The sequence below is a fragment of the Oncorhynchus kisutch genome, linkage group LG2, assembly GCF_002021735.2.
Source record: "Oncorhynchus kisutch isolate 150728-3 linkage group LG2, Okis_V2, whole genome shotgun sequence".
Classification (NCBI taxonomy): domain Eukaryota; kingdom Metazoa; phylum Chordata; class Actinopteri; order Salmoniformes; family Salmonidae; genus Oncorhynchus; species Oncorhynchus kisutch.
The window spans coordinates 719625-736490 of NC_034175.2; the positions used below are offsets into that span (position 1 = coordinate 719625).

At 46.2% G+C, this 16866-nt stretch overlaps 1 pseudogene; it reads left to right on the plus strand.

Annotated features, from left to right (window-relative positions):
- The first annotated feature begins 2446 nt into the window (after positions 1 to 2446).
- On the plus strand, positions 2447 to 16432 carry LOC116356729 (phosphoinositide 3-kinase regulatory subunit 4-like; annotated as a pseudogene).
- The last annotated feature ends 434 nt before the right edge of the window (positions 16433 to 16866 follow it).

Below are 16866 nucleotides of genomic sequence, written 5' to 3' on the forward strand. Positions count from 1 at the left end.
TGCTCCTATTCCCTTTTTGGAACTTATGGTCAGACTGTTGTGGCCTCTGCTCCAGCACACGCTCCAGCATTGCAAGGATACGTTCCATCGGCTCAGCTGAGCCCTGAATAGTCTGGGCTGGGTAAGGCAACGTATTGGGTACTTCCATGTGGGTTCTCACAGCAGGCATGGTGATCGGCATGACAGCACCAACTTCCTGCTTCATTGTTGCGATGGCTGGGGTCAACTTAGATAAATGAGAGTACCTCCGCTCCCTCCTGTATTCATCCAGCCTCTCATGAACATCTGCAGCAGTCCACTGCTGTAATGGCTTGCACTTAAAGATAAGCGACAGTTCAGCATTAGGGCAATGTCTGATGAACATGACTGTGAGCTCACGAGATGGGTCTTCAACACTTTTTTCCTGTCTCTTTAGACAATCTTCAGCAACCTCCATAGCCCTGTTCAGTCTGAGCCAATATTCAAATGGTTGTTCATCAGTCAGAGGTAATGTGGCATAAAAGTCAGCAAGGGGCATGCTTGAAAAAACAGTGTCACTAAAATGTTGTTTCAGTATGTCAAAGATGGGACTCGGGCCTTTAGATAAATCAATGGAGGGATTGCTGCGTATGCCAACTTTAACAACATCGCGGGCCCTTCCCATAAGCCTGCCCATAACCTCAACTGCTTGGTCCATCACAGACACGCCCCTCTTACGCATGTAAACCATTACCATATCCTCCCACTCATGCACTGTGCACTTTTCAGAGCCATCCCCCCGAAAGTACACCGGTTCCCTGATATCAGACTTCAATACCAGGTTCAGGCCTGACACATCCATACCCCTTGAGCTGCATACACTCCCCATAACATTGTCCCCAACATGTCCAACAATTGCCTTTGACTCCAAACAGGAGGCAATGTTCTCCCCAATGGAATGACTAATCTGCTGTACTATGTCTGCTATGAAATCCATGGAGACCTCCCCACTCCCTGTATTTGGCAAAACTGTTTCACACACATCCTTGGGCGAGTCCATGGGTAAACTATCATCAAAACCCTCCAGTTTGGACATAGGTGTAGAAGTAACTGGAATTTTGGCTGAACCCCTACCAACAGATGGTGACAGATTAAATGACAGGAAACCCCTACCTCTCCCAACACCTTCCATTTGAACAATGGGAAATCAACACCCTAATAAAAATGTAAATAGCAAAACATGTATATATATATATTTATTATATTATAAACCTCACATCAAAATCTAACCTATATCTAGTACACTGGTGAAACTCACCCTACTTATATCAGATATACATTAGAATTGCAAATAAACAAGTAACACAAAAGTTATCATTTATCTTTGAAGAGCCTCAGCCAGAGAAATCATCAATTTCGATAATAAAACGTTCTAGTGGCGCCCTCTTGTGGCGAAATGCGATATCGCCATAAACGGCACCAGCAACCACGGCGAAGTTCTGAGATGGAAATCCAGCGAAGGATGATCCGATCCAGAAGAACGGTCACGGCACCATTGTAACAGTACTCGTCTGGCGTTGTGTACAATCAGTCATCGACACGGAACTCCAACATGTAGCACCAGTCATGTAGCTTTATTCTGATAAGAACGACACAAAATTGCACGTCATGCAATGCACGTCTCACCATCCAACTCTGCACTCACGCACGCTGGTTTGGTGCTTGTTCACGCTGGTTTGGTGCTTGTTCACGCTGGTTTGGTGCTTGTTCACTGGGTCGATTCTAACTGGAACATCCCCCCTCGTAAGCAAGCTACGCAAACCAGCCAATAAGATGCCATGTTGAGTAGGTGAAGGCAAGACAAACTCAAACCAAAAACCCATTGGCTTAACAATAAAGTGGCAAGGGGAATCACCAATATAACCCTGTTACACGGGCATGTGACAAATAAAATTGGATTTGATAGCCCACCTTTGTGGTTGCTCTCTGTAACTGTGTAGCAAATCCATTTTTATTGTATGGGAAGGGTTTCCGGCTAGGTGTATTGTTTATTTTGAGCCGGGTAGTTTGGATACTGGAGGCTGATTGGCTAAAACAGCATTCAGCCGTGTGTATGAGAGACCATATACCACGGATATTACAAAACAATTATTTTTACTGTTCTAATTATGTTTGTAAGTATTTTATAATAGCAATAAGACACTTTGGGTGTTTGTGGAATATGACCAACATACCACAGCTAAGGGCTGTATCCAGGCACTCTGCTTTGCGTCTTGCATAAGAACAGCCCTTTGCAATGGTATATTGGCCATATACCACACCGCCTCGGACCTTATTGCTTAATTATGCAATAGGTGGGAAATTACTTTAGGTTGTTTTGGCTGATCTGAGAGCCATTCACAAACTGTTACGATCATTGAATCTGTTTTAGTTTTTCTTATTTTTGGCAAGTGTTTGATTGTTCATGTCTATGTCAACCCAGGACCCTGGTCAGAGGGAAGCAGAACCATGGGGAATCAGCTGGCAGGGATCGCTCCTGCCCAGATCCTATCTGTCGACAGCTACTTCTCTGACATCCATGATCACGAGTACGACAAGAGCCTGGGCAGCATGCGCTTCTTTAAGGTGGCCCGCCCCAAGCACAGGGAAGGCCTGGTGGTGGTGAAGGTGTTTGCCATCCAGGACCCATCTCTACCTCTCACCAGCTACAAGCAGGAGCTGGAGGAGCTAAAGATCAGACTGCACTCGTGCCAGAACTGCCTGCCCTTCCAGAAGGCCTCCCTCACTGAGAAAGCAGCCATCCTCTTCCGCCAGTATGTCCGGGACAACTTGTATGATCGCATCAGCACGCGACCCTTCCTCAACAATGTGGAGAAGCGCTGGCTAGCCTTCCAGATCCTCACCGCCGTAGACCAGGCGCACAAATCGGGCGTGCGCCACGGTTACATTAAGACAGAAAACGTGATGGTGACCAGCTGGAACTGGCTGCTGCTCACAGACTTTGCCAGCTTCAAGCCCTATCTGCCTGAGGACAACCCAGCTGACTTTAATTACTTCTTTGACACGTCTCGACGGAGGACATGTTACATCGCCCCCGAGAGGTTTGTGGATGGGAGTATGTTCACCACAGAGAGCAACCAGAATACCCCTCTGGTGGACCTCACCAGCAACAGCCAGAGGAGCAGGGGAGAGCTCAAACAGGCAATGGATATCTTCTCAGCAGGTAACCTTCATAGCTGAAACATATTTTCTGTTTAGGGGCAATAGAGAGAGAGATAAGTGGATGCCATGGAGTAGTTGTATGATCGACATTGAGAGTGTTTAAACATCTAATGTACATTCTCCTTCCCTGGCTGTTATTTCATGTTTTAGGTTGTGTGATCGCAGAACTCTTCACAGAGGGAGTACCACTGTTTGATCTCTCCCAACTTCTGGCGTATCGCAAAGGACACTTCCAGACAGAGCATGTTCTCATGAAAATAGAAGACCATACATCAGATAACTAGTAATAGTCTATATGTTTGTCTTCACGTGAAGATGTTCTTGTGAAATACTAAATTCATCCTGAGCACCAATTGTTAAGTGTCTCCTGGTAACCACCAAAACCCTCTTTTCACCTCCTAGGTGGCCCAGATGGTGCAGCGGGAGCCGGAGAAGCGTCTGACTGCGGAGGAGTACCTGAAGCAGCAGAGAGGTAACGCCTTCCCAGACATCTTCTATACCTTTCTGCAGCCCTACATGGCCTAGTTTGCCATGGAGACCTTCCAGTCGGCAGACGAGCGTGTGCTGGTCATCCGCAAGGACCTGGATAACATCCTCCATAACCTCCGTGGGGGAGGGTCAGGTGGGTCGACGGAGAAGCCTGAGAAGGGGGACCAGGAGTCGAGTGTGGTGTCGACTAAGGAGGAGCAGGGCCTGGTGGTGCTGGTGTCTGTCATCACCTCCTGTCTCCAGACGCTGTGTTCGTGCTCCAGCTCCAGGCCGCCTCAGGGTGGAGACGCTGCTGGACCGCATCACGCCATACCTTCTGCACTTCTGCAGCGACCTGGCGCCACGGGTTAGGGCCCAGGCCGTGCGCACCCTAGCCAAGGTGCTGGCGCTGGTGAAGGAGGTTCCCCGTAACGATGTCAATATCTACCCAGAGTACATCCTGCCAGGCATCGCCCACCTAGCGCAGGACGACGCCATCATCGTCAGGCTGGCATACGCAGGTCAGTTGGGCTGACAATGACCACGGGTCGCTCTAAATATGATTACACACTTAATGGTCCAAAGGTTGACAGTATTTATGTTGTTTGTAATGCCTATCCATTCACCTCTCTCCTTTTCTCAGAGAACATAGCCCACCTGGCTGAGACAGCTTTGCGTTTTTTAGAGCTCGTTCAGGAGAATAACCTGAATATGGAGCACGACTTGAATGGGGAGGACAAAGAGGAGACCCTCCACCCCAACGAGAACTACGACTCTGGTAATTTTAAGGCCTCCTCTCTCTCAAATATCAGATCGGAGGTAGAGGTTTATCACCGAAACATGGATACTGAATGCCCCACCGAACGCTCCCTTGGGAAAATTATATTCTGTTCTGACTTCCTGTTCCTCCTGACAGAGCTGCAGGCGCTTCATGAGATGGTGCAGCAGAAGGTGGTTACGTTACTGAGCGACTCGGAGAACATCGTCAAGCAGTCTCTGATGGAGAATGGCATCACGCGGCTCTGCGTGTTCTTCGGCCGGCAGAAGGCCAACGACGTGCTCCTGTCCCACATGATCACTGAACGACAAGAATGACTGGCACCTCCGGGGAGCCTTCTTCGACAGCATCGTGGGTAAGGGGCAGGACTGTGTCACAGACACGGTGCCCACACTTAGTCACTCAAATATGCTAATGGCAAAGCAGGATGTGTACATGCAGGAAGTCTCCGAGATATAGAGATCCTAGAATGTATTTTCTCTTCAATGACCCGTCTTTCACTTTCCACTCTCTCCCTGCCTCCCCCTCCTCCCCACTTCCTCTTGGTCTCTGTCTTTTAATTTTCTCTTTTACTCTCCCTCTTTCCATCTCTCTCCCTCTCTCCCTCTTTCCATCTCTCTCTCTCTCTCTCTCTCTCTCTCTCTCTCTCTCTCTCTCTCTCTCTCTTTCCATCTCTCTCTCCCTCTTTCCATCTCTCTCTCCCTCTTTCCATCTCTCTCTCTCTCTCTCCCTCTCTTTCCATCTCTCTCCCTCTCTTTCCATCTCCCTCCCTCTCTTTCCTTCTCTCTCCCTCTCTTTCCATCTCTCTCTCTCTCCCCCTCTTTCCATCTCTCTCTCTCTCTCTCCCTCTCTTTCCATCTCTCTCCCTCTCTTTCCATCTCTCTCTCGTTCCATCTCTCTCCCTCTCTCCATCTCTCTCTCTCTCTCTCCCTCTCTTTCCATCTCTCTCTCTCCATCTCTCTCCCTCTCTTTCCATCTCTCTCCCTCTCTTTCCATCTCTCTCCCTCTCTTTCAATCTCTCTCCTGCTCTTTCCATCTCTTTCCCTCTCTCCCTCTCTTTCCATCTCTTTCCCTCTCTCCCTCTCGTTCCATCTCTTTCCATCTCTCTCTCTCTCTCTTTCCATCTCTCTCTCTCTCTCCATTTCCTCCAGGTGTGGCGGCGTACGTGGGCTGGCAGAGCTCATCCATCCTGAAGCCCCTCCTGCAGCAGGGTCTGAGTGATGCGGAGGAGTTTGTCATCTACAAGGCCCTCAACTCTCTCACCTGCATGTGCCAGCTGGGCCTGCTGCAGAAACCACACATCTACGAGTTTGTCAGTGACATCGGTGAGATGGGGTAGAGAGGAGCTTAGAGACGGCAGGAGAAGGATAATGTTGTTATTATACTATGTATAAAAGGCACTTGTTGTGATGAACTTTTCCCCTTATTTTGAAAGCCCCATTCCTGTGCCACCCCAACCTGTGGATCCGCTACGGGGCGGTGGGCTTCATCACCGTGGTGGCCCAGCATCTCAACATAGCAGTCTACTGCAAACTGATGCCTCACCTCAACCCCTTCATCACCCAGCCCATCATACAGGTAAGACCTCCACACACGCTCACTTACCATCTTCACGTGTAACACATTGAAAGAATCTCCCAGACTCTTATTAAATGATGTTATGTGGTGCTATTCTATGGTGTGCTGTACTTTGCTATGCTTGGTTATGGTGTGCTGTATTGTGCTATGTTATGGTGTGCTGTATTGTGCTATGCTTGGTTATGGTGTGCTGTATTGTGCTATGTTATGGTCTGCTGTACTTTGCTATGCTTGGTTATGGTGTGCTGTATTGTGCTATGCTTGGTTATGGTGTGCTGTATTGTGCTATGTTATGGTCTGCTGTACTTTGCTATGCTTGGTTATGGTGTGCTGTATTGTGCTATGTTATGGCGTGCTGTACTTCGTTATGTTATGAGGTGCTATGTTATGAGGCACTATGTTATGGTGTGTTGTACTGTGCTATGTTATGGTGTGCTATGCTAGGTTATGGTCTGCTGTGCTATGTTATGGTGTTCTGTGCTATGTTATGGTATGCTATGTTAGTGTATACTATGCTATGTTATACTGTGCTATGTTATGATGTACTGTGCTATGCTATGTTATGGTGTGCTGTACTGTGCTATGTTATTGTGTACTGTGCTATATTATTGTGTGATGTACTGTGCTATATTATTGTGTGATGTACTGTGCTATGATATGGTGTACTGTACTATGTTATGGTGTACTGTACTATGTTATGGTGTACTATGCTATGTTATGTTATGGTGTACTATGCTATGTTATGGTGTGCTATACTATGTTAGTGTATACTATGCTATGTTGTACTGTGTTATGGTGTACTGTACTGTGTTATGTTATGGTGTGCTGTACTGTGCTATGTTATGCTGTGCTATACTATGGTCTACTGTGCTATGTTATGGTATGGTATACTATGTTATGGTGTACTATGCTATGTTGTGGTGTGCTGTGCTATGTTATGGTGTACTGTGCTATGTTGTGGTGTACTGGGCTATGTTATGCTTCCATCACGTGGACTGGGATATGTTTCGTATTGCGTCAAACAACAACATTGACGAATACGCTGATTCGAGGAGCGAGTTCATTAGAACGCGCGTTGAAGATGTCGCAATTGAAGTAGGATCGCAATTCAACTGCTCAGACACAAGAGGTATGTGGCAGGGTCTACAGTCAATCACGGATTACAAAAAGAAAACCAGCCCAGTCACGGACCAGGATGTCTTGCTCCCAGGCAGACTAAATCACTTTTTTGCCCGCTTTGAGGACAATACAGTGCCACTGACACAGCCCACAACCAAAACATGCGGACTCTCCTTCACTGCAGCCGAGGTGAGTAAAACAGTTAAACGTGTTAACCCTCGCAAGGCTGCAGGCACAGACGGCATCCCCAGCCACGCCCTCAGAGCATGCGCAGACCAGCTGGCTGGTGTGTTTACAGACATATTCAATCAATCCCTATCCCAGTCTGCTGTTCCCACATGCTTCAAGAGGGCCACCATTGTTCCTGTTCCCAAGAAAGCTAAGGTAACTGAGCTAAACGACTACCGCCCCGTAGCACTCACTTCCGTCATCATGAAGTGCTTTGAGAGACTAGTCAAGGACCATATCACCTCCACCCTACCTGACACCCTAGACCCACCTAGACCCTACCTGACACCCTAGACCCTACCTGACACCCTAGACCCACCCTACCTGACACCCTAGACCCACACCCTAGACCCACACTTTGCTTACCGCCCAAATAGGTCCACAGACGATGCAATCTCAACCACACTGCACACTGCCCTAACCCATCTGGACAAGAGGAATACCTATGTGAGAATGCTGTTCATCGACTACAGCTCAGCAACTCAGCATTTAAAACCATAGTACCCTCCAAACTCGTCATCAAGCTCAACCCTGAGTCTCGACCCCGCCCTGTGCAACTGGGTATTGGACTTCCTGACGGGCCGCCCCCAGGTGGTGAGGGTAGGTAACAACATCTCCACCCCGCTGATCCTCAACACTGGGGCCCCACAAGGGTGCGTTCTGAGCCCTCTCCTGTACTCCCTGTTCACCCACGACTGCGTGGCCACGCACGCCTCCAACTCAATCATCAAGTTTGCGGACGACACAACAGTGGTAGGCTTGATTACCAACAACGACGAGACGGCCTACAGGGAGGAGGTGAGGGCCCTCGGAGTGTGGTGTCAGGAAAATAACCTCACAGTCAACATCAACAAAACTAAGGAGATGATTGTGGACTTGAGGGAACACCCCCCTATCCACATCGATGGAACAGCAGTGGAGAGGGTAGTAAGTTTTAAGTTCCTCGGCGTACACATCACAGACAAACTGAATTGGTCCACTCACACAGACAGCATCGTGAAGAAGGCGCAGCAGCGCCTCTTCAACCTCAGGAGGCTGAAGAAATTTGGTCTCCTGAGCACTCACAAACTTCTACAGATGCACAATCGAGAGCATCCTGTCGGGCTGTATCACCGCCTGGTACCGCAACTGCTCCGCCCACAACCGTAAGGCTCTCCAGAGGGTAGTGAGGTCCGCACAACGCATCACCGGTGGCAAACTACCTGCCCTCCAGGACACCTACACCACCCGATGTCACAGGAAGGCCATAAAGATCATCAAGGACAACAACCACCCGAGCCACTGCCTGTTCACCCCGCTATCATCCAGAAGGCGAGGTCAGTACAGGTGCATCAAAGCTGGGACCGAGAGACTGAAAAACAGCTTCTATCTCAAGGCCATCAGACTGTTAAACAGCCACCACTAACATTGAGTGGCTGCTGCCAACACACTGACTCAACTCCAGCCACTTTAATAATGGGAATTGATGGGAATTGATGTCAAATATATCACTAGCCACTTTAAACAATGCTACTTAATATAATGTTTACATACCCTACATTATTCATCTCATATGTATACGTATATACTGTACTCTATATCATCTACTGCATATTTATGTAATACATGTATCACTAGCCACTTTAAACTATGCCACTTTGTTTACATACTCATCTCATATGTATATACTGTACTCGATACCATCTACTGCATCTTGCCTATGCCACTCTGTACCATCACTCATTCATATATCTTTGTACATATTCTTTATCCCTTTACACTTGTGTGTATAAGGTAGTAGTTTTGGAATTGTTAGCTAGATTACTCGTTGGTTATTACTGCATTGTCGGAACTAGAAGCACAAGCATTTTGCTATACTCGCATTAACATCTGCTAACCATGTGTATGTGACAAATAAAATTTGATTTGATTTGGTGTACTGTGCTATGTTGTGGTGTGCTGTGCTATGTTGTGGTGTGCTGTGTTATGGTGTGCTGTGCTATGTTGTGGTGTGCTGTGTTATGTTGTGGTGTGCTGTGCTATGTTGTGGTGTGCTGTGTTATGTTGTGGTGTGCTGTGTTATGTTATGGTGTGCTGTGTTATGTTGTGGTGTGCTATACTATGTTATGGTGTACTGTACTAGGCTATGCTATGGTGTACTGTGCTATGTTATGGTGTACTGTACTATGCTGTGTTATGGTATACTGTACTATGCTATGTTATGGTGTACTGTACTATGCTATGCTATGGTGTACTGTGCTATGTTATGGTGTACTGTACTATGCTGTGTTATGGTGTACTGTACTATGCTTTGCTATGGTGTACTGTACTATGCTGTGTTATGGTGTACTGTACTATGCTGTGTTATGGTATACTGTGCTTTGCTATGGTGTACTGTACTATGTTATGCTATGGTGTACTGTACTATGCTTTGCTATGGTGTACTGTGCTATGATAAGGTGTACTGTGCTATGCTATGTTATGCTAAGGTGTACTGTACTATGCTATGTTATGGTGTACTGTGCTATGTTATGTTATGGTATACTGTGCTATGCTATGTTATGGTGTACTGTGCTATGCTATGTTATGGTGTACTGTGCTATGTTATGTTATGGTATACTGTGCTATGTTATGTTATGGTATACTGTGCTATGATAAGGTGTACTGTACTATGCTGTGTTATGGTATACTGTACTATGCTATGTTATGGTGTACTGTGTTATGTTATGGTATACTGTGCTATGCTATGTTATGGTGTGATACTGTGCTATGTTAAATGAGGCTGTGTTTCCTCTCAGATTGATAAAGAGATAGTACTTCTGAGTGTGCTGAAGGAGCCAGTGAGCCGCTCCATCTTCGACTACTCCCTGCGCTCTTCCGCCACCTGCTGCTGCGGCAGAAGAAGCGCAGCGGCTCACTCCCAGAATGCCCCATTCCGGAGGACCCCGCCATTGCCCAGCTGCTTAAGAAACTGCTCTCTCAGGTCAGAGGGCGGGGTGATGTCTCAACGTTACATGGATGGGAAATGTAATGTCTCCATATAATGCACAACGTTTGACCATTATTGTTATGATGATGATGATCACAACGATGGTGATAATTGTTTATTCTAGGGGATGACGGAGGCTGAAGAGGACAAGCTGCTAGCACTGAAGGACTTCGTGTTCAGTTCAAAACCTTAGTGTTCAGTTCAAACCTTTATTTGGCTATTCCTGCGGCAGCACACAAACATCTTCTTTTCCCTGTAGTCAAATAAAATGTCCGACTGGTCTTGAGTTTTGTTAACATACCAGGCAGACTCCCATAAGGGGAAATCACGTTTTGTTAAAAAGGCGTGTGTGCTCTCTGGCAGTAGTGTAAACAATGGATCTAAGGCCCTTAGTCTGTTTAAGTAACACTATACCAGTTAAATCCCATATGAATACTCCATGGTATTCAATAGAAAGTATTTATTCAGGGACATACTGAAAGATTGTGTTATGTATCTACGCCATAGGATAACAGGTACAGTATATTAACATCTAACCTGTTTGGCGTTTTGGAGTGTTTTTTCATAGGCACTGTTAGTATCTTGTCTGACACAATTTACGGTGGGCTAAAAGTAACTGTGTGTTGCAGCTGGTATGTTTCAATCACATGGAACTGTCCTTTTGGAGTGTTGGACTGCTGCTGGTGACTAATTTAACTACTCACTATAACATGTCCTGTGATTAGCATATCCCCCAGCTCCCAACTGCTTCACGTAGTCTGGTGGTCTTAAAACCTGTTGTATCTGCATTGGCCTTCAACTCCTTTTAATGCCTGCCGTCTCCCGTTAGTATTTTCATTAGATGTTTGAAACCGTAGTGCCTTCTCCATGGCTTATTGGAAGAGCTGAAAATAGGGAGCCCCCTTCAACTTAATGGCTATTTAATCCAACAGTCCCCAAGCTTTTGACCTCCAGTGCTGAATGCTTCTTAACTAGTGTTTCTTAGCTTTTTCTGTATTTCTCTTTCTGTCTTCAGCCCGGAAACACACCAAACAGGACTCCAACATGAATGAAGAGTGGAAGAGCATGTTTGGCTCTCAGGAGTCAGCGGCTACGGCACCACAGCTCCCCACGGTACATAAGAGGTTAACCTATGATGTCTGCTAAGAATAAGCAGGGACGAGGGTTGAATGATCTATTGATTGATATACTAATTGATTTATTTTATAGCCTGGTCCACTCTGGTAGTCTACCTTCTATCTCTGTGTACTCCACCAGGTGCCTGAAGGGGCGGGGACTCAGACCAGGAAGACCACAGCCTCCCTTGGTGTCCCTGTGGGGCAGTCTGCAGGCGCAGTCTCAACCTATCAGCGTCGTCTCAACACGTGCAAGGCGGAGCTTCAACATCTGGTGCAGCAGAAAAGGGAGCAGTGCAGCGCAGAGCGCATGGCCAAGCAGATGATGGAGAGCGCTGAATGGGAGAGTCGTCCGCCTCCGCCAGGTAAAGTAGTGCCATAAAGTAGTGCCATGTCCCTGTAAAAATAAAATAAAGTAAAACTATTGACTCCACAATGTATTCTTTTTTGGTCATTATATTGTTGAATATACCACTAGAGGTGTGTTTCTTGCCAATTTGGACTAAGCACAGCAGAAATGTCAACAAGCAGTAGGGTTAGTCAGGGCCCCTCCACATCCACATTGTGTTGTTGTTTCGCTCTGCAGGGTGGCACCCTAAGGGTCTTCTAGTGGCCCACCTCCATGAGCACAAGTCTGCTGTCAACCGTATCCGTGTGTCAGACGAGCACTCCATCTTCGCCACGGCCTCCAACGACGGCACCGTCAAGGTCTGGGACAGCCAGAAGATGGAGGGCAAAACCACTACCACCAGGTACGCCAACCAAATAGTAACCAATAACCAACCAGTTAACCAAGTAGTAACCAACAATCAACCAGTTAACCGAGTAGTAAACAACAACCAACCAGTTAACCTAGTAGCAACCAACCAGTTAACCAAGTAGTAACCAACAATCAACCAGTTAACCAAGTAGTAACCAACAATCAACCAGTTAACCGAGTAGTAACCAATAACCAACCAGTTAACCAAGTAGTAACCAATAACCAACCAGTTAACCAAGTGGTAACCAACAATCAACCAGTTAACCAAGTGGTAACCAACAATCAACCAGTTAACCAAGTAGTAACCAATAACCAACCAGTTAACCAAGTGGTAACCAACAATCAACCAGTTAACCAAGTAGTAAACAATAACCAAGTAGTAACCAATAACCAACCAGTTAACCAAGTTGTAACCAACAATCAACCAGTTAACCAAGTAGTAAACAACAACCAACCAGTTAACCTAGTAGCAACCAACCAGTTAACCTAGTAGTAACCAATAACCAACCAGTTAACCAAGTAGTAACCAATAACCAACCAGTTAACCAAGTAGTAACCAATAACCAACCAGTTAACCAAGTGGTAACCAACAATCAACCAGTTAACCAAGTAGTAAACAACAACCAACCAGTTAACCAAGTAGTAACCAATAACCAACCAGTTAACCAAGTGGTAACCAACAATCAACCAGTTAACCAAGTAGTAAACAATAACCAACCAGTTAACCAAGTAGTAACCAATAACCAACCAGTTAACCAAGTTGTAACCAACAATCAACCAGTTAACCAAGTAGTAAACAACAACCAACCAGTTAACCTAGTAGCAACCAACCAGTTAACCAAGTAGTAACCAATAACCAACCAGTTAACCAAGTAGTAACCAATAACCAACCAGTTAACCAAGTAGTAACCAATAACCAACCAGTTAACCAAGTGGTAACCAACAATCAACCAGTTAACCAAGTAGTAACCAATAACCAACCAGCTCCAGTTTAGCTAAAACTGGAATCTGTAGCGGTGAAACTGACACGTCCGCTTGCAGTATTACAACAACAAAGACGTTACTTCAAACATATTTTGCACATCATTGAACGTGCGACAGAACAGCAGATTATGTACTGTGATTTTTGTTCACCACGATGCAGGATGCTCCTCTGCCACATTTAAAAACAATAACAAACGTGTCTGCGGCCACCAGTGGTGCTGCTTCACCTTATGCAGATCACAACTTTAAGGAGTGGTTCTGGGTTAGGCCATCATTGAGGTGGGTTAGGCTTAGACCATCATTTGGGGTGGGTTAGACCATCATTGGGGTGGGTTAGACCATCATTGGAGTGGATTAGACTTAGACCATCATTTGGGGTGGGTTAGACCATCATTGGGGTGGGTTAGACTTAGACCATCATTGGGGTGGGTTAGACCATCATTTGGGGTGGGTTAGACCATCATTGGGGTGGGTTAGTCCATCATTGGGGTGGGTTAGACCATCATTGGGGTCGATTAGACCATAATTGGGGTGGGTTAGACTTAGACCATCATTGGGCTGGGTTAGACCATCATTGGGGTGGATTAGCCCATCTTTGGGGTGGGTTAGACTTAGACCATCATTGGGGTGGGTTAGGCTTAGACCATCATTGGGGTGGGTTAGATTTAGACCGTCATTGGGGTGGATTAGACCATCATTGGGGTGGGTTAGACTTAGACCATCATTGGGCTGGGTTAGAACATCATTGGGGTGGGTTAGACCTAGACCATCATTGGGCTGGGTTAGAACATCATTGGGGTGGGTTAGACCATCATTGGGGTGGGTTAGACCATCATTGGGGTGGGATAGACCATCATTGGGGTGGGTTAGAACATCATTGGGGTGGGTTAGACTTAGACTATCCTTGGGGTGGGTTAGGCTTAGACCATCATTGGGGTGGGTTAGGCTTAGACCATCATTGGGGTGGGTTAGACATAGACCATCATTGGGGTGGGTTAGACCATCATTGGGGTGGGTTAGACCATCATTGGGGTGGGTTAGACCATCATTGGGGTGGGTTAGAACATCATTGGGGTGGGTTAGAACATCATTGGGGTGGGTTAGACCATCATTGGGGCGGCAGGGTAGCCTAGTGGTTAGAGTGTTGGACTAGTAACCGAAAGGTTGCAAGTTCAAATCCCGAGCTGACAAGGTACAAATCTGTCCTTCTGCCCCTGAACAGGCAGTTAACCCACTGTTCCTAGGCCGTCATTGAAAATTAGAATTTGTTCTTAACTGACTTGCCTAGTTAAATAAAGGTTCAATTTAAATTAAAAAAATAAATAAAATTGGGGTGGGTTAGAACATCATTGGGGTGGGTTAGACCATTAAAAATGCTTGTCTAGCTTTGGCTGTAAAGCATATTTTGGAAATCTGAGATGACAGGGTGATTAACAAAAGGCTAAGCTGTGTCTCAATATATTTAATTTGTGATTTTCATGAATAGCAATATTTTCTAGGGATATTTATGTCCGTTGCGTTATGCAAATTAGTTTCAGGCGATGATTACGCTCCCGCATGAGGGATGGGGAGTCAGTAGAGGCTCATCGGAGGAGGAACAGACATCAGCTCACCTTTTCACCGATGTGCTCTACCTGTGTTGACCATCTTAGATTTCCTTGGAATGCACTTGGATAAGGGCGTCACTCTGGAAAAGGGCGTCACTCTGGATAAGGGCGTCACTCTGTCACGACTTCTACCGAAGGTAACTCCTCTCCCTGTTCGGGCGGCGCTCGGCGCTACCGATCCCTTTTTCTTTTTCTGGTTGTTTTGTCTGTGTTCCTTTTCACACCTGGTTTTCATTGCTTTGATTTCTGTGGGTATATAGGGCACCTGTTACCTGCCGTAATTCGTGCAGGATTAAGCTTGTGAGTATTAGCGTTCAGTATTCTATACTGTTTATTGTTTTCGCATTGACGTATGTGTATGTAGTGTCGGCACTGTGGTTGTTCCTCCGTGTACTGACACGAGTTTGTTTTCCTTCGAGTGCGTTGTTTGGACATTCATCTGGGCCAATTTTGTATTGGTGGACTATGTGTACAGATCTCTACATTAAACACGCTTCTCCAAAAAATCCCTGCTCTCCTGCGCCTGACTCCTACACCTCTCACCGAGACGCACTTTATCACACACTCTGGATAAGGGCGCCACTCTGGATACGGGTGCCACTCTGGATAAGAGCGTCTGCTATAAATGACCAAAACGTTGATGGAAAAAATCATGAACAACAGGCCTCAACCCAACATGTGTGAATGTTTTGATGCTGTCTTACAGGTCAGTGCTGACGTACTCCCGCATCGGGGGCCACGTGAAGACGTTGACCTTCTGTCAGGGGTCACACTACCTGGCTGCTGCCTCAGACAACGGTTCCATCCAGCTCCTGGCCATCGAGGCCAACAAGTCCCCCAAATCACCCAAAGTTAACCCCTTTCAGACCAGGTATGTAATATCCATCATGGGTTGATCAAGAATAAAGTTGGTTTTATTTACTGTAGTTGATATAATTATTATTTATTGGATTTATATAACGCTTTTCTACCGAGGTACACAAAGCACTTTGAAGCTGGAGACTTATATTTCCCTCACTAACTTTAAACATCAGCTATCTGAGCAGCTAACCGATCGCTGCAGCTGTACATAGTCCATCTGTAAATAGCCCACCCAATCTACCTACCTCATCCCCATATGGTTTTTATTTACTTTTCTGCTCTTTTGCACACCAGTATCTCTACTTGCACATCATCATCTGCTCATTGATCACTCCAGTGTTAATCTGCTAAATTGTAATTATGTGCTACTATGGCCTATTTATTGCCTACCTCCTCACACCATTTACACACACACTGTATATAGACTTTATTTTATTGTGTTATTGACTGTACGCTTGTTAATTCCATGTGTAACTCTGTTTTGTTGTTTGTGTCGCACTGCTATGTTTTATCTTGGCCAGGTCTGTTATATCGACTGTCCTCTCAGGTTGCTGCACCAGAAGGATGACGGCTGCGTGGTGGACGTCCACCATTTTAATTCTGGAGCCCAGTCTGTGCTGGCCTACGCCACGGTGAACGGCTCCCTGGTGGGCTGGGACCTGCGCTCCAACTCCAACGCCTGGACCCTCCGCCACGACCTCCACCTGGGCCTCATCACCTCCTTCACCGTGGACATGCACCAGTGCTGGCTCTGCCTGGGTGCGTGGGTGTTGGTGTGAGCATGTGGGTCATGTGTGGTGCATGTTGTGTGTATGAAAATACTTATTTTCCACCATAATTTGCAAATAAAATCATTAAAAAGTCCTACAATGTGATTTTCTGGATTTTTTTCTCATTTTGTCTGTCATAGTTGAAGTGTACCTATGATGAAAATTACAGGCCTCATCTTTTTAAGTGGGAGAACTTGCACAATTGGTGGCTGACTAAATACTTTTTTGCCCCACTGTATATATTTAGTTTTTTTTTTTTACCGGCACCGCCAACGATGGGATGATTCAGGAGCCCACTCTCAAGAAGTGTAGCATGCTGCCTCTCTGCTAATCATCAAATGAGGGGAGGGGAGGAGTTAGGGGGCCCACATGGGTAACTGGGGGGGTCCTGCCTTGATTGGGTAACTGACTAATACATCATTTCTTTGTGTGAGTCGGGCCCAAGAGGCA